At 47.8% G+C, this 24201-nt stretch overlaps 1 long non-coding RNA gene across 1 annotated transcript in view; it reads right to left on the bottom strand.

Moving 5' to 3' along the window:
- The window catches only part of LOC311523423, a 58532-nt gene extending 34860 nt beyond the window's left edge, over nucleotides 1–23672 (bottom strand). The window contains exons 1-2 of the long non-coding RNA XR_014712334.1: nucleotides 23573–23672; nucleotides 17673–17779 (exon numbers count right to left, since the gene is read on the bottom strand). This is a non-coding gene — a long non-coding RNA (uncharacterized lncRNA). The remainder of the gene's footprint in view (nucleotides 1–17672; nucleotides 17780–23572) is intronic.
- Nucleotides 23673–24201: the final 529 nt, after the last annotated feature.

Genomic DNA, 24201 nt, shown 5'->3' with positions numbered 1-24201 from the left:
CCCTACCTGCTGTTTTAGACGGTAAGCTGCTTGGGGCAGGGGGTTTGTTTGGTGTTGTATAACCCATGGCTCGTAAAGCATCTTTTCGCCTTCCTCTGTAGCATGGGGCACGGGTCACTTGCTGGAGGAGTCTCTGCTCCTTGAAGTCTTTAAACCACGATTTGAGGACTTCAATAGCTCAGACATAGGTGAGAGGTTTTTCGCAGGAGTGGTGGGTGAAATTCTGTGGCCTGCGTTGTGCAGGAGGTCAGACTAGATGATCATAATGGTCCCTTCTGACCTAAATATCTATGAATCTATATATAGATATGACCCATCTAAACAGCAATAAGAGCTAATCAATCAGAGAAACAACTATATGTTAAACAGAGATGAACCTTGACCAGCATGCCAGACACAAAGGCCCTTGGACTTTAGGATGTTTGGATTCAGATCCATTCCTAGCAGCTCAGAGCCTTCTGCATCAAAAGAACAACACTGGATCCAAACCCCTGGGAGAAATTTGCATTTCACGGCTGAAGCTCATCTTCGATTTCAGACGCGCTCCTGTATTATTACTGATGGACCATTTCTTTTTCTTTCTATTCCTCATTTACTTTAACCTCTTAATAAATCTTGCTACATAGGCTGAAATTGCTATGTTCTGTGCCCAGCTATCAGAACTTGATTAAGCTCTAATTAATTGTATTAAGGCCAGCCAATGCACTTTGCTAGGGAGGAAAGCTGATAATTACACTATCTGGGGGTGTGCTGCTGCCATGAGCTACATAAACTACCGTAATAGGACCCAGGCACAGGAGGGTCACAGCCAGCACTAGCTAACCGTAAAATGGTGGCAGAAATCAGCAATTGAACACCGTAAATGAAACCATCACCATTTCATTGTATCTATGACAAAAACCAGTGCCATAATCGGCACCCTCTTGGCAGCTTCAGCAGAGTCAAAGAGCTGGAGGGGCCATGGATGCCGATGGCCAGATTTCCAGGAGAGCTTGGCTCACAGGAAGGTACTACAATGAAGTGGCTAGACATATAGCACTCAGCATTGTTCTCACTGGGGCAGGGGTTCTCCAGTGTTCTCACTGGGAACTGGCCTTGAGCTTCCTCCTACCTCCATGTCCTGGGCAAGGTTGGGCCATGCTGGTGAGGGGCCATGGGGGAAGCTGCTGCTTGGGACTGGTGGATACTGCTGCTGCCTGGGATGTAGCTATTCCATGGGGAAAGAAGTCTGTGTGCTCAGTCCGACACCATTCACTGGCCATCAATGTATGGACAAAACAAAGAAAGTAAAAGACCAGTCTGCTTGTGAGATGTTCAGATTCAAGGGAGCAGGAGAGCATTTGCCATGGTTGGTGTTCTCCTGGGAATGCTATAAGCCTTCTCAATGCAAATGGTTAGCTTTGAATCTTAACCGCTAGCTTCGGAATTAACACTCTCTCCAGTCTCCATCAAGGACCAAAAAGATGAGGCTGTTTCCTTATCACACGTACCTCGGACTCAGCCATTCTTGGCTCTAATGTGATTTCACAGGTATTCCAGGAGTCAGCCTGCTGCATGACTGCCTTTTTAATAACATCTTTGGCTTAGCACTTCTCTCGGCAGCAGGACCTTAACCTCTGGGCCCTTTGCTTTACCTTCATCTTTGTCTGAGTAGCCCTCCAGCAAGTTCAGCTGGTTTGATACACCCACTGTTTTAACCTCCAGAGACAGAAGAGTGTCTTGAAGTGAGCTGTGTTTGGCAAGGTCCAGACAGTGACAGCGCCCAGCTGGGAGATGACAGTTCCACATGTTGGGCACATGGGGCTTAAACCAATTCTGTTCCTCAGTCTACTTACTTGGATGATTAACCCCTCTCCCCCATGATGGCTTAAGCCCCATGTTTTAAGAGCTTCAAGTCACTAGAAAGTGGCAGAGGAGAAACAAACAAACAAAAAGCACTAGTGAAAGACAGGGAACATCGGAGAAATATTCTTGCCAGATGGATCCTCAACTGGTTTCTCACCCATTTTTCCCCCCTATTGGATGGCCACATATCCTAAGAGCAGTGGGTTTGAGGACGGTCTAGAGGTTCGTGCTTTGGACTGGTTATCAGAAAGTCTAGGGTCTGTTCCCAGCTCTGTCACTGGCCTCTTGGCTGAGTCACCTCCCCTCTTTGTCCCTCTGTTTGCTCATTTGTATAGTGGGGACAATACTGTATCGGCCTCAGGCTCCATTCACTCAGCCTGTGAAGGGCTTTGAGATGGAGCCTGGGATGGAAATGCAAAGGACTCTGAAACCTTGTTTATCTGGATGAAACTGGGCTGGGGGGAGGAATGAAATTAATGCAGTTAAAATGGGATTTTGGTTAAGACACAAGACTTCAATGTATACGATCCACGCTGGGGACAATGCTGTTTGGAGCATATAATGATGATGATGATTATTATTTATAATTATTTATTTTATTATTACAACCAGGAATAGAAAACTGTAGGCCACTGAAGTGCTTTTGCTTGTGTTATGCTGGGGAAAATTACTAAATCCAAGTTACAGTAGATAACATAGGGTAGAAGTTGTAAGCTCTTTGGGGGCAGGGACCAGCTTCTTGTTCTGTGTTTGTACAGCACCTGGCACAATGGGGTCCTGGTAATACAAAAATAATACTAAGGTACTTCACTAGGACATCCCACTAAGAGGTAGAGTAAGCAGTCATTCCATAAAAGCCAAGCCCTGTAATCTAGTTACCGATACTGTCTACTTGAGGCTGGTTGTCCAGTGGATGCTCAGGGCAGAGGTGCAGATACTGTGTGTGAGATCTTTACATGCTACTGTAGATTGATGCAGATTGCTTGCACCCTTTGCCAGCCATTCCACACATCACTAGCCTCTGCTGGGGTTGTCCCAATGGGAAGCTGTCTTGAATAATGAATGTGTAGAAAACAGTCACAGGATGTTACTGTTAAGGTGAGATCATAGGCTCTCCAGGGCAGGAACTGTGTCATCTTAGTGCCTAGCATGATGGAGCCTTATCTTGAATGAGGCCTCTAAGCACTACCGCTATACATATAATAAGGTGGAAGTGCTGAGTGCTTGAGGGGGCTTGTTTAGCTCCAGAATTGTCCTTCTGCTGTTTGATCTGTATCCACGTCCCACCACTGCTCATGCTCTTTGAAATGCAGCACACATACCCTGAGCTACCTGTAGCCTTTTACAATCATCCTCTTGCTCCTGGGAATGGAGACACGGATGCTGTCAATCCTGACATGGCTAGGGCCGCATCAGCGCAAGTCCACCTACCCGCTGTCTCTGCATGAACAGCCCGGCTAGGTAAAGGCTGGCACTAGATTAGGGGCAGATATTCTTCAGCTCAAACAGCTTCCTTCACAAGCAGGGAGAGGTAGCGAAGAGGAAAATAATGTGAAAGAAATGCAAGCGGAAAACCTCCTGGATGGAGAGAGGCAAAACACACCAGCTGGGGCATCCTGCAGACTAAGGATAATGGAGTGCACATAGCCGGCGTTGGGGAATGGCCAGGAGCTGCGTGAGCCTCCTAAGAGCTGGTTTCCATCAGAAGCCCTCCTGCAGTCAGGGCAGGCACTGCAGTCACCAGTTGGCAGGTTACTGTCACTCTCACCTGGGCTTGGCCAGCACAGGAATGAACCATAGCAGGAATCTATAGGGCTTGGACTAACAAGGGCTTTGGCATAAAGGAAGAAGCAGATCAGTTCCCATGGAAGTACAAATTGGCCGCCATAGATGAGCCTGAACCATACCAGCCTGTGAGTGTAGTCAAAGCTGGATTTTGCACATGGCTGTGATGTGCCGGGTCTTGAATCCAGGCCTGGAAGTCCCTAGACAGCCGCCGCATCCTGACCTCCACCCAGTGTCTATTGAAACCTGGGTTGTGTCTACACAGAAAAGACAAACCTGCAACTGGCCCATGCCAGCTGACTCGGACTCAGGCTGTGGGGCTGTTTCATTGCTGTTTAGACTTCTGGGCTTGGGCTGGGGCCCAGGCTCAAGGATCTGGTGGAGTGGGATGGTCTTAGAAGTCTACACAGCAATGAAACAGCCCCACAGCCCAAGTTAGCTGGCATGGGCCAGCCTTTGCTGTGTAGACATACCCCTGGTGGGCTGAGAAACTACTAGGACTATAGCCCCAATCAAGGCACCACCTACGGGAATCTTGATTGTAGTATTACCTGGCTCCACTGATTGGTCCAGCTAAGCTATTTAAGCCAGAAGGAGGCACAGGAAGTTTGTCCGAGCAACTAGGTGGTTTCCTGTTGTGGCTGCGCTGGACCCTGCTTGTGTCTGCCTCCTGCACCTAACCCTGTTCCTGATTCCTGGCTCCTGCCTTACCCGTGCCTTCACTCCTGTTCCCACCGTGCTCCAGGCTTGATCCTTGCCTCTCCTCCAGTTCCTGCCCCTGCACCTGGCCTCCAGTCCCCAGTGACCAGTCCTGGCTCCGACCCTTGCCTCTGACTTCTGACTCTGGCTTGACCCTTGGTTTGGCATTTGGCATCTCACCTCGGCTCTGACCCTCAGCTCCAATTTCCTGGTTCTGACTCTGGCTTGCCCCTGGCTCTGGTAACTGGCAGTTGACTCTGGTGCTGATCCTTAGCTTCGTTCCCCAACCTGGATGCCTGCTCTGCCCTCTAGACCTGACTCCTGCTCTGACCACTGGGCAAGACCGCCTACATCCCGGTCCATAACAGCGGCCCTGTATCTCTGTGATCCCATGGGCGTGTTCCTCCTGGGAACATGCTCCCATCACATGCAGCCAGCCCGCCCCACCGAGGTAGAGCAGAGGCATGGACGTGCCTCTCCAGCTATCCAGCTCACTCAGTGAAATGACAACCACCGACCTCAATGAGGCTGCCCGCCCAAAATGTGCGGTCGCCATAGCAACCAAGCAGCCAGACTGTGTGACTTTGACACCGGAGTTATAGGGGCCTGGTATGTCTCCTGAGCCAGCACAGGCAGGAGTGATCAGACGCTTGCGGGTGACATGAAAAAGGCCAAGATCCAGCTGTCCGCAGTGAAATGATCAAACAAAATAGGGTCTGAAGAGACAGCTTCCAAATTAGCAGTAGCCAGCACCAAGGACACACTAAGTGCAGTGTGCTCAGATCCACAGACACAAAGCACCACTGCTATGTGTCAGTACACACAAGGGAGAAAAGACCCAAATCCAAGTTTAACTTGGTGCCTTTAAGTGAGATGACTCTGTGTCCCCAAGTCCCTGTACGTAAATGCTGCAATTCATACACACAGTACAGGCAAAGGTGAGGACAAAATGGGAGCACCATCAAGTTTTGTTAGTTAATTACAGTTTATTTAATTAGGTGCCCAAGCAATGCTTTTAAAATGTGAAGTGCTAGGTAGTGATTGTTTAATTAATTAATTAATTGCCTACTAGCTAAATACCAAATGGCTAACGAGATGGCAGCTGTAGGGTCGCATTCCCTCTCCAATCCCCCAAATAGAGGAACTTCTGTAGTCATGTCCCGCAGGTAATTTCAGCATGTTCCCATTAAGAATCCCAAAGGCCTGCTCTTAATTCAGGGAGCTCAGGGAGATGGGGATATACTCCACTGAGAATATTCATTCACCGACTCATCACTGCAGTGGTCTGAAGACTGTCATTTCCGGAGTAAAGGACAGTCCTTAAGTCTCATCTATTATCTGGCTACAAACAGTGCCAGAGGAGTAGGAGGAGAAATGGGAGGTTTGGGAGAGATTAATTTTGGGCTTAGACCTAGCACTGAAAATTGAGATGTATCCCTCAGTGGGCTTAACTATCCAAAGTCGCATTCAGTTCCCACACCAGAAATTCTGGAGGCAGGCACTCAGAATGCACTGTGATCTGAAGGAGACTAGAGAGAGTGACAACAGGGTTTCTGTCTAAGGTCCCATTGGTCACAACAAGGTGCGCCTGTCTCTGGCTGTGTGCTGGGAGCCAGAGCTGGATGTGCCATGCCTCAGCATGATGTGCTTTCTGCATGTCACAGCATATGGAGAGTAGATGAACACTAATGAACTGCCTTTACATTGCGCATGTTATTGCTGTATTGCTGTCTTCATTGCCACATGCCAGTGGGGAGCTGTCTCAACTGTGGGCCAGAAGATTTGTAGGACCTGAGGCCAAACCTAGAAGTGACACTGCAATGCCCAGTTAAGGTTGGTGCATGCTTTCGAGGGTTTTCTGCCTAGCTCCCTGCTGATGGAGGGTGCACAAGGCACTTCACAAAAGGAGTTTGATACAACCTGGGTGTCTCGGCCAATGTTCTCTCTCAGAGGTAAACCGGTGGTTAAGGATCATGGCTGGGTGGGAGCTTCTGCTGAGTGCATAAATTGACCGCCACATGTGCCTGCATGAGGAGTGCCTATGCTGCACAGGGAATGGACCCAATTCAGGAGATGTTCATCAAGAGGGACTGGACATATAGAGCACTTGTCAATATGGGGACTGGACAAGGATCAATTGTCACTTAGGGTGAATGGACACAGAAACCAGGTGACGCAATTGACCCAGAAATTGGGGGAGAAACTTTATTTTACGGGTGAATAGACATTTCTCTAACATTCCTCGCTGGAGTATTGGTGCCCTACCGAATTGAAATGACCCCTACAAGTCTGAGCTCTCCTCTATTCAGTCTCTAGCCCAGCTTCTTAGATTGACAGGGTCTTATTCTGCCTGCCCAAGATGCCTTATGACAGTTGTTTGAGGAACTGTTAGCGTACGCAGGTGCATCTTGCAGCCTCTGAGCTCAGCGGGAACTCCTGCAGTTTTATCCAGAGCCCTGGGCCCTTCCTAAGACCACCCTGGACTTGACTGTCCTGAGATGAGAGCTGCACTTCACCAGCTAGCACCTCCTGGCTGAGACGGCAGGTACAGCGGGGAGTGGAGAGAGAAGCTGTCACCATCTGGGGCTTTTACATCTGAATGAGGAATCCGAACCAGACAAGAAATTCCACTGGGGGACAGAGCAGAGTGCAGAGAGCTTCTGGGATGTGGTCGCGTGGCTTAGCTGTACTTAGAACCTCACGCAGCACTTGCTGTACCATCTATTATCTGTACTGGGTAAGCCTTCGGCTGAGATGCAGTAGCCCAGTCTGGAGGCAATGAATTGTTGTCTCTGTGCCTGTACTGGCCTGGAATAGGCATAATCATTTGCTCAAAGGTAGCAGAAGATATCCCCCGCCCCTCATTGCTGCTCTCTGGATGTCTAGGTGCAGTGAAGATGTCTAGGTGCAGTGAAGGATCCAGAGCCCGCTTTGATCATTGGGGGGGGATGAGCAAACATCTTCACGGTGGGAGGAGACCATGCAGAGGGGCTAGACAAAGATGGGAGTGAGGAAACACCACCTGATACTCTGGACACAAGGATGAGGTGAGGGCATATCCCTTATTTGGCATGGCCACAGCAAAGTGGGGGGAGGGAAGAGTTCAGGAGATGTCACCTGAACCTGGACACATTCTATTATCCAGCCTTAAGGAAGTTTGACTCTAAATTGGTACTGAAAAGAACTGGGAAATGATATTTCCTGTATTCTTTTCAAGAGACTGCCTGGCACAGGAGGCCATCCCACATGGTGACCAGGGCGCCGCTTCCAGCAAAGCTGCCCTTTTGAAATGAAGAGCGTTCACCCTGTAGAATCAGCCTTCAAAGGGCCTTAAACCCTCTTTTTTTAAAATGTCCTGCGAATATGAAGAACGAATGTGCTGAACAGGATGGCCTGGCTGTGTGAAGGACGTTAAAACACCCTGGGGAGCCAGGAGACGATTTCAGGAGCAGCTTGTGAGCTGACAAGTTTGGTTACTGGGAGGGAAAGAAAAGAGTATTCATACGCCTCTCTCCAGCAACGCCTCTCCCATGAGCAAGCTCACTCAGGGCTTTCTTTGCACACAACAGAAAAATAAAGGCCAAGGTAATCTGTCCATCCTCCTCTTTCTCTCCGATATAATAGCAACTCAAGCACAATGTACAACATGCTAGGGTTTTACAGCTTTTATGAGAAGGTTTCTATTGTATACTGATAAAGAGGAGTGAAGGTAGCAGAGAGGTAAGGTAGAGACATATACTACAAAGTCACTCTATTGACTTTACCTTCTTCACTCAACATAAATTGCACTACCTATGTAGGTAGGTAGGGCCAAAGGAGAGAGAAACAAGTAATAGGCAGGTGAGGCCAAGGCAGAGATGGTTGGGTGAAAAGCTGGGTGAGTACTGCACAAAATTCCCACCACTCTTCAATCTCATTTTTAGTTAATTCACATAGGCTGAGTTCATGGCTCCTCTTTTGTTTGCTTTTCCATGAATATTTTGGACAGTGAGCATTATTAGCATGAATGCCCATGGGAAGTGGATTTGAAGCTCAGAGGCTTGTCCATTTGCCTGGAGTGAACTGTGAGTTGTGAATTTTTGTACTCGGATTTCCAATTTTGCACCATTGTTGATTCTGATAGTTATACAATGTATCCAACTGGGGAATAGAAAGAAAACCATGTGTCTTATATAGCTTACCAATGCAGTAAGAACTGTGATTCTTGAATATTCACAATGAACTGTTTGCAAACAATCTACAGACCAAGAATTACTAGCTGGAGAAATGAGTGAGTAATTTCAAATAGCAAGAGGGTCAAAACATTTTCAGCAAAATTTCAATTTGATAGAAATTTCCCAGCCAACTCTACAAATAAATTTGAGAATTTCACGCTCTTTTTGTGGGCAGAAAAAGGTGAAATTCATCAGATACTGTTTGTTAGAAATAACTCGTGTTAATCTAGTTGGGGTGAATGGCTCAGATGGTAAAAAAAATACACCCTAGTTCTGTTCAGATTTACTAACTGAATCTGAGCATCGGGGATCTGAATTTGATAGTTCTAATATGTCAATATGTGGGTCACAATGCCATCCCAGAAGAGCCTCTGACTGGTGAGCATCCAAGGAGAAATTCCTTCCACATATTCATGTGACTGTCCCTATATTGTCTCCAGCTATGCCATCCCAGTCTCAACTGGATCATAATCCTGATGTGATGACATGGCTGTTAAATCGGTGTCAGTATGACAGGATCAGAACTGGCAAACTACAGCCTGTTTGAATTTGCCTTGCCCTTAAGCTAGGACAAGAAATATAACGAGAAAGGAAAGTGGCAGAGTGGACAGAAAAAGCTGAGTGGGGGAGAGAGATTAAATTAGCAAATGGGAGAAGGTAAGGCTGTTTGAAGAGCAGCACAGCTCCAGTGGAAAGGGAAGTGGGGTAAGACAGTTCTCCTTGTTCAGGTGAATGAATGAGCTTAACACAAGGCTGAAAGGGAAGGGGAGATTGCTTTGTTAAACATCTTCCATTCAGGCCCAGGTACTAAAGTGCAGAGGATCAATCTATGCAGAAAACGGCAAGGAGGTGAACTTTATATGCTATTGAGCCCCACAGTCAAGAGGCATTCTGAGGTGCTTTTGTGCAGAAGTGAAAAATCGACTGGCATTGTCTGGTAAAATGAGCAGCCCAGAGAGCAGGGAGGAAAGAATGGGATTCGTTCAGAGCTTGGAGGAATGAAATGTTGGCAGAAATGCTGATCAAACAGGTGGAAAGCTCAGAAGCAATCAGACCATCACTTAGCTTAGCAAAGAGTTTGCAGCAGCAAATGGAGGAAGATTGAGGAGGAGGGAGAAGAGGGTCCGGTGCTAGTTTATTTTGTATTACAGCTACTGCCACGCACAGTGTAGGGGAGCCAGGGCACCAAAGAAGCATGGTTCAGTGTCTCTCTGGTGGGGAGCACAGGATTCCTAGACCATGCCCTGCAGTCCTTCCACTGTATATTTTTTCTATTAGTTTTGGACAGGTCAAATGGAACAAATAAATCCAGTCATTAAAAATGGGGCACAATACAGTTGATGGTACAAAGAAGGTGTGCTCTAATGTTACAGTGTCTTCCAAAACACTTCAGAAACATTCATTCTCACAACACTTCTGTGAGGGGTGGCAAAGAACGTCACTGATTATCCCCTGTCTAGAGAGGAACAAGGAACCTGTGGTTAAGACTGGGATGCAGGAGATTCCCTGCTCTGCCCCAGACTCCTCCTGTAACCTTGCGGCAGTCACTTAATCTCTCTGTGCCTTACTTTCCCATCTGTAACATGAGGATGATAATATTTCCATTGTCTGGTTAGATTATATTCTCTTTGGGGCAGGAACTCTTCTCACCTAGCATAATGTGCAAATATGTTAGCCGCTGTTATATAGAGGATGATGATCAATTGTTCTCCATGTTCACTGAAGATAGGATGAGAAGCAATGGGCTTAATCTGCAGCAAGGTAGATTTAGGTTAGTTATTAGGAAAAACTTTCTAACTATAGAACAAGCGTACAAGGGAGGTTGTGGAATCCCCATCACTGGAAGTTTTAAGAACAGGTTGGACAAAGCAGGGTGGTCTAGGTATATTTGGTCCTGCCTCAGCATAGGAGGCTGGACTTGATAACTTCTCAAGGTCCCTTCCAGCTATATATTTCTAGGATTCTATAACAGGGGACCTGATCTCGGTTGGGGCCTTTAAGTGTCCCTATAACCCAAATAAATAAAACAAATGGGGAAGATGCAACACAGAGAAGCAAAGTGACTACACAGCAAGTCTAATGCCAAAAGCAGGAGTAGAACTTCCGAGTTCCTGGCTATTGCAATAGTTGTGCATAGTCTGCTAGGCACAGATCCCAAGGACATAGAGGAACATGTGAAGTTTGTGGGCACATCCAAACCATAGCGGCCGCATCCTATCTAGGTAGTTAGGGCCAAAGGGGAGAGAAACAAGAACATTGAATTTTATCTGAGCAGATGCTGAGGGAACCTGAATGGGATAAAGAGCAATGGAGGAAAAGGACATAAAGTAGAAAGGGAAATTGCTCTACGATAAAATTTTCTGTGGCATAAATGTCTGCAATAGCCATCACATAAACAGCAGCCATTCATTTCACAAGCCCTGCTGTGTGTTGCCAGCCATTAAACGCTGACTTTATTCTGCAGTTGTGGACATTCCTAAACCCCGCCCCATCAATGACATCATTGTTTCCATAGTGACTAATGCACTTACAAGGGGGAAAGCAGTAAGAGGTGGGGATAAAAAGGATGAAAAGTGAAGAGAATGTAACAAAATCTTAGATGGAACACAGGCCATGTAAACAATATGCACGATGCTGTGTGTGTAGAGGGTGCACGTGTGTGTAATTCATTGGCATAGTATATGTAATCCCGTCTCTCTCTAAGTGCTGGCCCCGCTAAGTTTAGTAGCCTGCTAGTCGCTCTCAGCTCATGTGGTGGGTTTCAGTTTGATCCCCACTGATGACCAGGATGTCTGTACATACAGCGTGCCCCCATGGTCCATTACATGTGTGTGTATGTGGTTTAAGACTTCTATAGTTTCTTGTTGGGGAAGAACAGCATAATGTACTCCTGACCCTACCAGATGTGAGTGGGGTGGATTGGATCAGGATCTTTGGAGGATCCCAGGGGCTCTGATGGCTCTGGAGCTGGAGAAACAGCAAAGAATCAGTCAGTAACTAAGGCCAACATTTTCACACATCCATTAATTTAGGGGGCCTGTTTTTGGGTGCCTAATCTGACAAATCTGGGGTCTGATTATCAGGGGGCTGAGCACCTACGGCTCTACATCAGTGTAATATCCCATACAGCTCCAGTCGGGCCCCCCCAAAATTGATGGACAATTTTGGAAACTTTGGCCCAAATGTCTGTGTGGAGAGGCTTGGAGAGGAAGATGGAGTCGATGTACATGTGAAGGTGGTGGGGAGAAGAAAGGGAGGAAGAAACTGGGAATGGAAAGGGATGGACTAGATGATCTCTTGAGGTTCTGTCCAGCCCTACGTTTGTTCATGGAGATAGGGATTAGGAAGAAGTGTCCATTTCGTGATGAGGCTGGTCAAGGAGTCTGGATAGGTAGGGCTCAGGGGGAAATTGTGATTTTGCAACTGTTTTTTTTTTAATTATTTTCTGGATCTAGCTGCCATTTATCTGAATCCCTCCCCTGTTCGTAAGGGGGACAGTCATCTTAAACTCATGGCAATAAAACTTTTATTGCCTCTAAGGCCATCTTCTATTCTCCATGTTTAGGGTCACCTTAGGTTCCCAGAGTCACTGCACAATAAACAGACTAGGAGCAATGAAAGGAAAATGAATATGTAGGGACATGAGGCTGTAATCAGCCAAAGGACAGCAGCACGAGGGAGGAGGACTGCAAAGCCAGAAGAATAAAGCTACAGATACAGAGAGAACCTCATTGGAAAATGCCCCTCCCCTTCTGACAAGGCATCAGATATCCTTGTTAAGGTTCCCTCTGCCCATACAGGTCATCTCCTGCTGTTTCCTTCAGAGGGGATGGGAAAGGTGTCTGGCCCTTGAATTTCCTCAGTTTTCATTATTATCATTAATTTGTTTTATGGTAGCATTAGAGGACCCAACCAAAATGAGGGCTCCACTGGGTGCTTCACGCCCCCATGGGGAGGGAAAGTCTCTGCCCTAAAGAGCTTGCAGTACAAATAGACCAGATAGATTATTATCTCCATTTTGCAGGAGCGGAACGGAGAGATGAAATGACCTGCCTGAGATCACAAGGCAGAGGGTCTATGGCAGAGCCAGGATTACAACCCAGATCTGCTGAGGCAAAACCCAGTGCCGCAGCAGGCATTCCAGTTCATGGATGCCTTCTCTTAGTGTGAATGGGTCAAATGGAGAAAGAGGGACGCTGAAATAAATGGCCACAGAAAAGAAGGGATCTAGGAATGCACTTGCAGATCTGTGAGTTAGTCTTGAGCCAAGTGGGTGAGGTGGAGACACTAGGGGAGTGTCTCCAGGAAAGTTATGGCACTGTATCATGGAGGTTAGGGAGAGTTTGTGTATTAGGGGCAGGCAAAAGCAGAGATGGTGTTGGGTATTGCTGAATGTGGTTGGTCATGTTTTGGAAAACAAAACCCTGAGTTGTTCTGAGCTGGGTCCCACTAGTCCAGTGTGAGGAAAGAAGCACTTGGACAAATGGTTCCAGTTTTGGCCCATCCCTCACTGGGCTTGGGTTCGCATAGGGAGAGGCTTTTAAAGAACAAACAAGGGATGGTGAAATCCACGGGTGTCATTCACCCCAGGGCTGCTATCATCTATTTGTATTGAATCCCCCCATGGAGAGCCCCCAAGGCACATGTTCTTTACAGGGCCTTTAACCGAACCTCCTGACACAGTAGCACCTGCAAGGTCCATAAGTCCAGGGTCAGGGATGCAGAAGAAATGGACTTGGGCAGCAATAGCTAAGGGGACCCACGTAAGGTGTGGTGACTCTAGGGAGTCATGAGGCTCTCACCTGCCTCTTGCACCCCATGTGCTGGGGAAATAACTGAGAATCGTAGTGTGGGAGCCTGTTCCAGGTAGAGGAATGGAAGTGAGAATAGATACCAGAGGGACACAGAGTCCTAGGTGGGAATCCTGTGTGAGGTAACCTGGGTCAACTCTGGTCTGCTTTCCACCCTCTCCGGGCTAGGCATGGGCATGGGGGGCTACTGTTGGGAGATGGGTTCAATGTGAGAGACACCCTGGGCAGGTGGTGTGAGGAAAGGGTGGCTTTCCTCAGTACAGGAAGTGGTGCTGGAGCACTCTTGGTGCCAGAGCATAAGTGGGGGATTGCAATCCATTGGTGGAAACAGCACAGTGTGTGTTTGTTACATGTGTTTGTTACAAGGCGTGACCGTAGCTAGGGCAGGGCAGGGTTGAAGGTCTTGTTTCAGGGAGAGAGACTGAGCAGAGGGAAAGTGGGAGCTCAAGGAGAAGGATCTGAGTGTTTTATTAGGCGATGGATTAGGCTGTCATAGGCCAGTGGAGTGACTGAGCCTTTCAGATGTTGGGGGCAGCACAGGAGATTGAGAGGAGGTGAAGGAGATCACGTAGGCCTTTCAGATGTTGGGGGAAGCACAGGAGATTGATATGCTGGAAAGACCGAGAACTTGCACAGAGAGAAGTGTACGTAAGAGGCTGAATAGCAGGAAGAGACAAGGGTTAGTCTGCGGAAGGTCTTGGAGACTAGGAGGGAGACAGCTCTCCAGTGGATGAAATTTGCACAGACAAGGTAGTCTGCAGCTTGTGATGGTGCGTTCTGGGCAACCAGGGTAGTGACTGGTTCTATGGATAATTGCTGCCTCCCCCGTCCCTTCACACATCCATCTCAGCCCGCTGGTGGGTCAGGAGTGGTTTGAGAGAGAGGTGCAAATCCTGCCCATGCAGGCAGCAAGTGGCGTGACTGGAGATGATCTCCTCCCGCACCGCCAGCCAGGAGAGGGATGTAGCCAGGTGAGCAGCATTCAGCAGTGGCCGTGAATACATGGGGACGCTGATGTGGGGTGGATTGGGTCGGTCCCTGGTGTGTGGGGGGGGATGGGTAAGTAGCAGAGATGAAGACAGAATGCCAGACACAATTAAGGTACCACATGCCTTTGTGAGCATCCCCAGGCTCCAGTGCCCACCAGTAAGCTTCTCCCTTTGTCACCTCTGTGCCCTTTCCTACACTGCCCATTATACCTGGAGAAAACTCCCTGAGCAAATAACTATTCCCTTGTCCTCCTTCAGATCACCCCTTATGGTTCACCTCTGCCGTCATGCCTGAGGAAGCCAGCCTGCTAGGCGGGGGACAAGCTGTGCTTTTTTCCTCTCCCCCTTCTTTCCTTCCTCTGCTCCTTTCCTCACAAACTCTAAAAATCTCACCCCCAACCCAAACAAAACCAAAACCAACCTCTTTCTCCCTCCCCCACAATCCATGTAACTAACAAAGCTGGGCCAATTCTTCACCAGGTTCATCGGCTTGCATATTCTATCTGCATCCACCACTCTCCATCTGTTTGTGTCTTTAGATGTAAACCCACCTGGCAAGGGATTGTCCCTAGCTATGTTGGATCTCAATTGGGACCTTTGGGCACAATAATCATAATTATCGTCTTCATCCATTGTTGTCTACATGGGCTTAGCACTGATTAGACTTTAAAGCCAGAGCAACTGTTGCCAATGATAATGGGGCTAAGTCAGGGCTCACATGACAAGTGAAAATAACAGTAACCCAGAGTTTCGCTAAACAGAAAACGTAAATCCTGTCCAAACAAACCTTCTTGCCAAAACGCCAGTTCCCAGCCCCTGCTCTAACTCACTGCAGCGTCCACCCTGGTACTGAAGTTACTGCACAATAAAGAACACAGCATTATATCTCCTACAACAGGATTTGGCAGGAGCTCTTTATGGAGAAGGAGGAAAGGGAGGAGGAGGCTGGGTAAGGGGACATGGGTCACTGGATACCACTTGGGATGTCCGCTTGAATGCCATATTCTTATTCCGACTGGCATAGTTGTAATGAATTGCTGGGAGTGCAATCAGTTTCTTGGGTTTAATTCATCTATCCAGCTATGCAATCCCTATTTTCATTTCTTTCTCTCTGTCTGTCTATCTGAATGTGTACAGTATCAATTCTAAGCACTGATACTACCCTGTTTCTATTCACATTCTCTCTGCTATTGATAGTTCACAGCTTTCTCAGTCCATTCCCTTTTTGTTCGCTTGATGAAATGGAGCTTCAGTCTCTTGGAGCTCTGCTCATCACCCAACTTGTCCTCCACCCGACTACAGCCTATATTTATTTAGTTCTTTGATTTTAAAACCTGTGAAGCCACCAGAAGCAAATAAAACTTGTATGTGTTTGCACATATATCTGTATGTAGTTATCTATCCATACACACACACACTGATATATATATGTATGCCCACACTCATATGTTTAGATAGATATAGATATAGATATAAAAACATACTCACATAAACCTACACACTCACACATCATCTCTCTCTTAAATGTAATCTAATCTACACACAGTCTTTATAATGCTCTGAAGAAGGAATGTCGCCACAGGGAATTCTGAGCTCTGTCCACTCCTTGGTCAGTTCTCCTCTAATTTTCCTTATTTTATTTCTTTCAGAGCCATCCATAGTGTAAAAGAGAGAAACAGAAAGACCTAGACTGAAGAAGGAAGATACCGGGTATTAACTGCCTCAGACAATGAAATGATGTCTTATAGAAGGCTCCTTGCAGAAGGTACAGTCCAGCACCCACACTTGCTTCATTACCTAGCTAGAACATACCTATTTCTAGCCTGAGAGCCATCTGTAGTAAAATTTGACCCAAGCAGATCCTGGTCTATTGGTATTCTCATATACTGGATCTGGTTTCCTACCTGATTCTAAACTGTGTCAGGGGAGAAGCTAGCAGAGTTACTGAAGACCCTCAACGGGGACATACAGCAGCTTCTCCTGCCGTTCAGGGATGGGTATGTCTAGCTCTACGGAGGACATCTGAGACAGACAAGCCTGGGGGATCACCCTTTCCACCCAGGCTACTGAACTAGCATCTAAGCTGTAATGCTAGCAAGCGCTGTCTTGTTGTGATGGCATGAAATTAAAAATGACTTATTGAAATTCCAGATCCAACCTCCTTAACACATGAAAGATAATGACAAACCTACTCATTCCCTTCTCCAATTATAGCCAAAGGGCCAGATTCTGCTCTCAAAATTCAGTGGGGTTGCATCCCACAGGCTTATTCAAAGTCAACAGGTTTTGGCTCCAAAAGCAGTTTCTTAAAAACCATAAGAACATGCCTCCTAAAATCAGCCTGTGATACAGACACAGAAACTACTGATCAGTTCATGCAATACATTTTCTTCCTTTAGCTGGCGATGTGTTTTAGTCTGAAAGGCTCCTGAGAAAACATCCAAAGCAAAGGCAGAGGCCACACATCTCTCCACCAAAGTTCACTGGGGATTACTCCTGAAGACCCACCATCAGTGTCAAAGACACACATACAAAACCAAAGACGTACAGACACACACAAACCTGGACACGGAGATAGACCACAATACACATTAACCCACCCAGCCACCAGTGCGCCAACACATTGATAAATACATGCCAAGCCCCTGCAGCCAACCATGCCAAGCCACTGCAACCAACCACGCTGAACCACCGAGCCACTGCAATCAAACACCCAGAGATGCATTAAGACACCGCAGCAGACACACTGAGACTCAGAACCACTGCAACAAACTCAGAGGGGCTGCAACCAAACACTGCAACAGACATACCAAGCTACTGCAATCAAACACATTGAGACACTGCAACCAACACTCCGAGAGGCGGCTGCAGCCATGCTGAGACACCGAGACACGGCAACCAGACATTCCAAGACACCCAGACGCTGCTACAAACAGGTGGATGCTGCAACCCAAACCACCAAGAGACTGAGACGCTTCAGCAGCCACACAGAAACACTGCACCCAAACACGCCTTAAAATCAGTACTAATACACTGAGACAGTAAAACAAGCACATGGAAAGAATAAATACACACTGAGACCTCAGTGCAAACACTCCAAGACATTGATACAAGCATACTGAGATGCACACGCACACACACACTGAGAGAGCAATACGAACACCCAGCATATCCTGCAATCAAAACTAACAAAGAGAGAGACAAATGGCTAAACACACACTGAAACACCCATATAACTCTGACTTCAGCACCCTGAAACACTGATACAACCACAGCAACACACACAACTGTACCACAGATGCACACTAAAAACGTGTACAGAAATGTACCTGTGCACTTCATTCATGCTGCGTAGCTCTTACGGGTGCTTCGAAACTGCTGCATCTGTGACCCGTAAATCTAGACGACGTCTTCTCTCCACTGGCTTCTGCCATCCCTGGAAAGGGACAGGTATTTATTGGGAAGAGCCCACTGTTACTCCTGGGTAAGGAATTCAGACTGGAGGGAAAGAGGAGGTTTGTCATTGGTTCCTGGGCTAACCTTTGCAGGATTGTTCTCTAGAGGATTGATTTGCCAGGGCAACTATCAGGGTGAACTTTAGAAGGGAAGCAATTTTTCAGCTGAAACAAAGAAGTAGGTTAGAAAGAAAGACAGACTGTTCATGAGAGAGAGAGAAGAACAGAGAGCAACAGAGAGAGAGAGGGTCTGAAAAAACTGGCACTAACACAAGGAGTGAAAAAGGCAGGGGCTGAAAAGTGAAAGAGACACAGAGACAAAAGACAAAGAGGAACAAAAAGAAAGAGAGAGACCAGAAGTGGACAGGCAGAACTAGCCCCTGTTATACTGAAAGGCAAATGCTTTGGGGACTGCGTGGCTTACCCTCTATGGGCCTGATCCAAAGCCAATAGGAGCCTGTCCTTTGACTTCAGTGGCTTTGGATCAGACCCTAATTGCATTTTCTGTGGGGTGGGATGTGAGAAGGCCAGCTATGCTTCTCCGTTAGGAGCAGTTAGGAGCCACCGTCTCACGGATATGCAGAAAATCAGACTCCTCAGAGCTGCGAAGGGGCTGGGGTTCTTGGAGGACAATAGCAGTTCGGGAGTAGGACTGGAGTCTTAGCAGAATGCCTCCCGCATCTCTCCAGTACACTGCAGTCCCTGTTCTGCTGTATTCTGTTGACACGGCCGGGCTGTAACTTACATTCATTCAACGGGAGTCAACAGCAGCGCTAGAGGTAGGGTGGGGTGGACTGGTATCTTCTCCCCTCTCTGTACCTGTACAGCTCTCATTAGTGTCATTGGGAGTTAGCCATGTACACTGATGGAAGGGTGTATCCCACAGGAGAGCTGCCCCCAGGTCCGAATACTTTTTAGGGCATTGGGGATCTGGGTCCAGTTCTAAAGTCAGCAGCTTGATCCCCTCCCTATTGGGCTTGTAAGAGAAGCAGTACCGTCCCCAAGCATCCAGCCCTGTGTCTCAGTAGGAGCCCTTCAGTAGACAGAGTAAACAGAAAGATGGCAAAGCCATGGACCATGAAAAAAGGACCCTCGAGAGCAGAGACAAAACTAAGGCAACACACTCAAGACTGATTTTATGAAGAAATGGTTAAGAACACACATACAGTGTAGGTTCAAGCTGCTTTGAGGAGCTGCCCCTCTGTTCTAGAAATCCCATTCTGGAGATAAAGCGGAAGTTTTCCTTGCTTCACTGGCTAATGAGTATTGGCCATGTACTCAGCTGGTATAAATCGGCGTAGCTCCATGGAAGTCAATAAGCTACTCTGGTTTATGCTAGCTACAATCTATCCTATACTCACCTAGGCTGTAGGTTTCCTTGCCCCCAAACACAACACCCACATTTTTCCTGCCCCCAAACTTGCACCAGCAGCTTGGGTAGTTGAACATCCAGCCGTCCAGCTGCACTGAACAAATATAAGCTCAACGCCCCACTCCCCTGAGACCCAAGAGCATCTTAGCCATGACTTCCGTGGGTCCAGGACATGGAGCTCCAGTTGTGGAACCGGCGCTGAATCACAAAATCACATGCCCATGAGATATCTTATATGGTATATAGTGATGGTGGGGCTAATCCTGGTTATGCACATGGCAATTTTGTTGACTTCAGTGGGAGTCCACAGCTGGACCCCTTCAGGATTAGTCCGGATCTACAGTAATGACTTAGTCCCCCATCCAACAGAGGAGAATGCTGGAGTCTGGTCAACTCTCTGCCCATTGACTCCTTTGCGCCTTGATGTTACAACACACACAGTGGTCAGTCAGACAACCCATTGACAGGACACCCTTGTGCCACCCACCAGGTGAATCCATGGCAGGGTGTCAGCCTTAGGAGCTCACTCTGACCTCCAAAGGATCTCTGAATAAACTCCCTAATGCCTTCGTGGGAGCACAGCCAGGGAGCCCAAGGGAAGGCAGGGGAGGGAGCTCCAGCTCTTGGGTCATAAAAAACATTACTGAATCAAGTACTGATTGAGAATGTACTGGGTGGGATTGATCCTGTACTAGCTCCTTGGCATGGACAGGTCTTTTCCATCTCTGTCATCTGTGATTTTAGAAGCCCTTCACTAGTCATTTCTGTGAAGGGAACATTGTTCCCTACGTTTCCCCCAACCTGCAGTTGAATATCCCTAGAACATAGGTTCTCAAACCGTGGTCCACGGACCACCAGTGGTCCGTGAGCTCCATTCAGGTGGTCTGCGGATAGTTCCCTCTAAGTTGCACGCCTGGGCGGTCGCACACAAGAGAATGAAGGACCACCCACCTAATTAGTGGAGCCACACAGATCCTAAACCCCGCGCACACAGCGAAACACTGAGTGCACAAAAATTTGCACAGAAGAAATTTTTTGCGCACACGGCCTGTCAAAAATTAGAGGGAACATTGGTCTGGACCCTGGAGAAGACGCACATGTAAGATGAGGTTGTGGCCTCGAGGAAAATCGGGGGTAGGTGGGAGGGGGCAGTGGCTCCAGGGCTGTGGCTGCTGGGGAGAGACCCCCGCCCCCTCCTTCCCAGCCTCTGCTCTATGGCTGCTGTGGCAGGGGAGAGAGGGAGAGACCCCCCTCTTTCCCAGCCCCAGCTTGGGGGCCGCCATGGCAGGGGAGAGAGGGCATATCCATTGCAATAGAAAGGTAAGACTAGTGATATTAAAATATGAGTTGTGTGCTTTTATTTGTCGAACAAAAAAAATTTATTATTATTAAGGGTTTTTTTATATAGAGCTTTTATCCAAAGCACTTTACAATAGTTAGCTAACGGTACAAACAACATTTGGAAAGACCATTAAGTGGTCTGCTGAGACCCTCAGCAATTTTCAAGTGGTCCGCGAGAAAAAAGTTTGAGAACCACTGCCCTAGAAGTTCTCATTGTGTCAGTGACTGGACAGCTGCTGGGCACAGTCCCCATGCACTAAGACCTTTTATCTAAGTAACAGAGGTGTCATTTGCTATGGGACATGGTGTCCAGACCCCTCTCCCTGACTGCAGGATATGATGCAATCACATATGTCCTATATGCTGATACAAACTCCCCCCCCACCCCTGAATTTTTCTGAACTGACATGCCAAAGGTCTAGCTTTCAGTCCAGGTTTAGGGGGCAAGGGACAATGAGGTGAACAGTCTCAGCCTTGTCACTAGTGGTTATTTATTCATTTGCCAAAGTTTGGCGTGGCTGGTTGTCCCAGCAGTAGAATAAGGGGTGGGAGGTGCAGGTCAGGACTGAGGGGCATTGGCAGGGCTGTGTGGGGCTCAGGTCTGGAAGAGCAGGGCGGCGGCAGATCAGGACTGAGGGGCATTGGCAGGGCTGTGTGTGGGAGCCAGAACTGGAACAGCAAGGGGCTGCAGATCAGGACTGAGGGGCATTGGCAGTGCCAGCAGAAGGGATGTATGCCTGGTGCTTCTCTGCGCTATGCCTGACACAAACCAGTGTTATTTCCCTAGTTTTAATGAGCGCTAAATCCTAGCACTGTTTTTAAGGTGGATCACTGATCCTGTATACCCCTTGGATCCATTATTGGGGGGAAATGTGATAGAAAATGCAGATCTCACCAGACATAAAATATACCCAGTCAAGAGCATCTTAAATGGTGTATTCTTGTTAGAGCATGTTGCGTACATCACTACCCAGTGGTATCAGCGCGTAGTATCGCTCCAGCCCTGTGTTAATCTAGATATGCAGACTGAATAATGCAATGGAAGATGTGATCGCACATGCACAAACCCCAACACTATTGCTCCTTTTATTGTATTTATTATTACAAATCCAGTCCCTGTCAGATTGCAGAGCTATAACCATTCAGCTTTTCCCCCTGCTCTAAGAAATGTGGAGGAAACCAAATACTTTGTTTAAGAAACACTCATATAACTTTAACACGTCCACATTTTTTCCCCACCTGTAAAACAAACGGATAAATTTCAGGCTAGAACTCCTTGCACCAAATCCCAGCCAACTGTAGATTTTAATAGCTGAGTTACAAACCTATTGAAAAGAAATATTACTAAAGAAAACTCTGACAGATCTTTAGTTGTGGAGCTAAGAGAGATGTTACAATAAAGGAAAGTGTGTGTGTGTGTGTGGAGATACTCTTCACTGACAATGTGTTTTCTTCGTGTATTTATGTATCCCACACGTACAAACAGAGAGATGTGAACACAAAGATGGAGAAAGAGAAGAATATGAGTATCAGGGAATATTCAGAAAGGTGCAGATAATAGATCAAAAGCCTGAACACCGAGGAGAAGGAGGAAATGGGATATTTAAGACACCGGATCAGATTCTGATCTCAGTTGCACTGATGTAAATTGGAATGTTTCTGTTGATTCTGTTGAAATCGACAGGTTTACTCCATGTTCACACGTGTGTAAACAAGATCAGAATCTGGTCTCTGGGCACAAAGCAATCAGAAGAGCTGTTCATGAGTGTGGAAGGGATGAGGGGGAGAGAGAATGTGTGTTTCAGGTCTGAAATGCAGGAGGAGTTAAGTTTTCAGTACAATGCAATTAGGATTCTGTTCCAGATGACTGCGCTAGGAAGACGAGAAACTGGAGACAAAATCAAAGGGAAGCATAGTCTGCAAACCCAGGCAGTAACCTCCCCTCACCCAGCTGCTTCTATCTACCTCTCACTCCAAAATTTAAGAAACCCACTGCTCTCCCATACTCCAAGCACTAAGGCAGCACCAACCCATCTGGGTAGGGTGACCATGTTCCCATATTATTGGCACCTTCCTGCTATTAGGGGCTTTGTCTTATGGCAACTATACACCCCCCCCCCGAAAAAAAGTGTCCCAATTTTTCACACTTGCTATCTGATCACCCTACACCTAGGTAAAGTTTTAAGTTGTCCCCCTTTGCCAAGATATCTTAGAGTCAGAGCAAAACCAGTGAATTGAACACAGTGGAAATAAACTTTTCCTGGAGCTCTGAAGAGAAATCTGCAAGGCTGCTGTCAGGTTTTACACTAATGTTTCCTCTGATCCTATCCGGCCGCATGTTCTCTCAACAGCTTCCAGCCAAGCACTGGCTGCTCCGAGATGATGTCCATATTTCATTCCAAGTGGAGCGTTTGAGTCCCATTGCTCTACATACACATGGCCCTAGCTCAGGGGTTCTCAAACCAGGGGTTGGGACCTCTCAGGGGAGCATGAGGTTATTACATGGGGGGGGGGGTCACGAGCTGTCAGCCTCCACCCCAAACCCCTCTTTGCCTCCAGCATTTATAATGGTGTTAAATTATAAAAAAGTGTTTTTAATGTATGGGGGGGGGGGGTTGCACTCAGAGGTTTGCTATGTGAAAGGGGTCACCAGTACAAAAGTTTGAGAACCACTGTCCTAGCTAAAGGTTCTCAAGGCAGCTCTGAGCCCCGCTCCTCTGCCCCCGACTTTATTTTCACTTCCAACCCCAATGCTGTTCAGAGCCCCTGCTTAGCACACACATATTTTAGCCAAACAGCCCCATTCCACCCCCACTCCCCGAAAATCTCCCAATCTGTTTCAATGCAGCTGGAAGGGGGAGGGGTTTTTTCTGCAAATGTCTCTATTTATAGCTCGGACAGTAGGACTTTGAGAAACCCGAAAAACTCATAGTCCCTTTAGGGAAGCTGTTACCTACTCCTCCCCGCCCTATGCACGCAGACTTCTGCGCTGGATCTTCCCCAGGATGCGACCGCTGAAAGTCAGGGCAGCTGGAGGAAGCCAGCAAACCCCAGGTCCTACCTGAGGTTGTCAGCCTCGTCCTCTTCTCCCACTCGCCGGTGAGCTGAGGGCGAACAGAGGGCACCTGCCTCCGCTGCACTTGCCATAGCGAGCTGCTTCTGGCTTTGCTTTCCTCCGCTCGACCGCCCCCCTGCCCTGCTGAGGGGAGGAGGGGCAGGGGGAAGTGGGAGGGGGGCTCCTAGTGCACAGCCATCCTCCCTTTGCTTTACATCAGCAGGCTGCAGTGCCTCCCCCCTAACTCCGCACATGCTCGCCCGCTCTAAACCTGCCGCGCGCCCGTGGAGGGCTGCGACTGCAGAGCCGCGGCCTGCGCGACGTTCCCTGCCAAGAACAAAGCCCCTGCGCGACCAGCCAGTGGGGCTCTCCCGAGCGGGAGCTGCACCTGGCCTCCATCCCTTTTCCCTGCCGCCGCCCCGAGAGGCATTGCCGGGTCCAGCTAATGTGTAGGTGTAGAGCAGACCTCAGAAAAGACCGAGTATCTGAGCCGTGCAACGGGGCGGGGGCGGGGGAGCGACTGGAAAGATACCCTCCCTTTCAGCGCTTGGGAGCCCAGCACTCCTGTCCCTTTGCGGCAGGGGAGGGTGAGCCGGGAACCAAGCAAGCTAGGCCGTGCTTGCTCATCGCTGTGG

Source organism: Lepidochelys olivacea (assembly GCF_965140295.1).
Source record: "Lepidochelys olivacea isolate rLepOli2 genome assembly, chromosome: 7".
Taxonomy (NCBI): domain Eukaryota; kingdom Metazoa; phylum Chordata; order Testudines; family Cheloniidae; genus Lepidochelys; species Lepidochelys olivacea.
The sequence above is the reverse complement of the archived record's forward strand: the minus strand, read 5'-3'. Positions and strand labels throughout refer to the sequence as shown.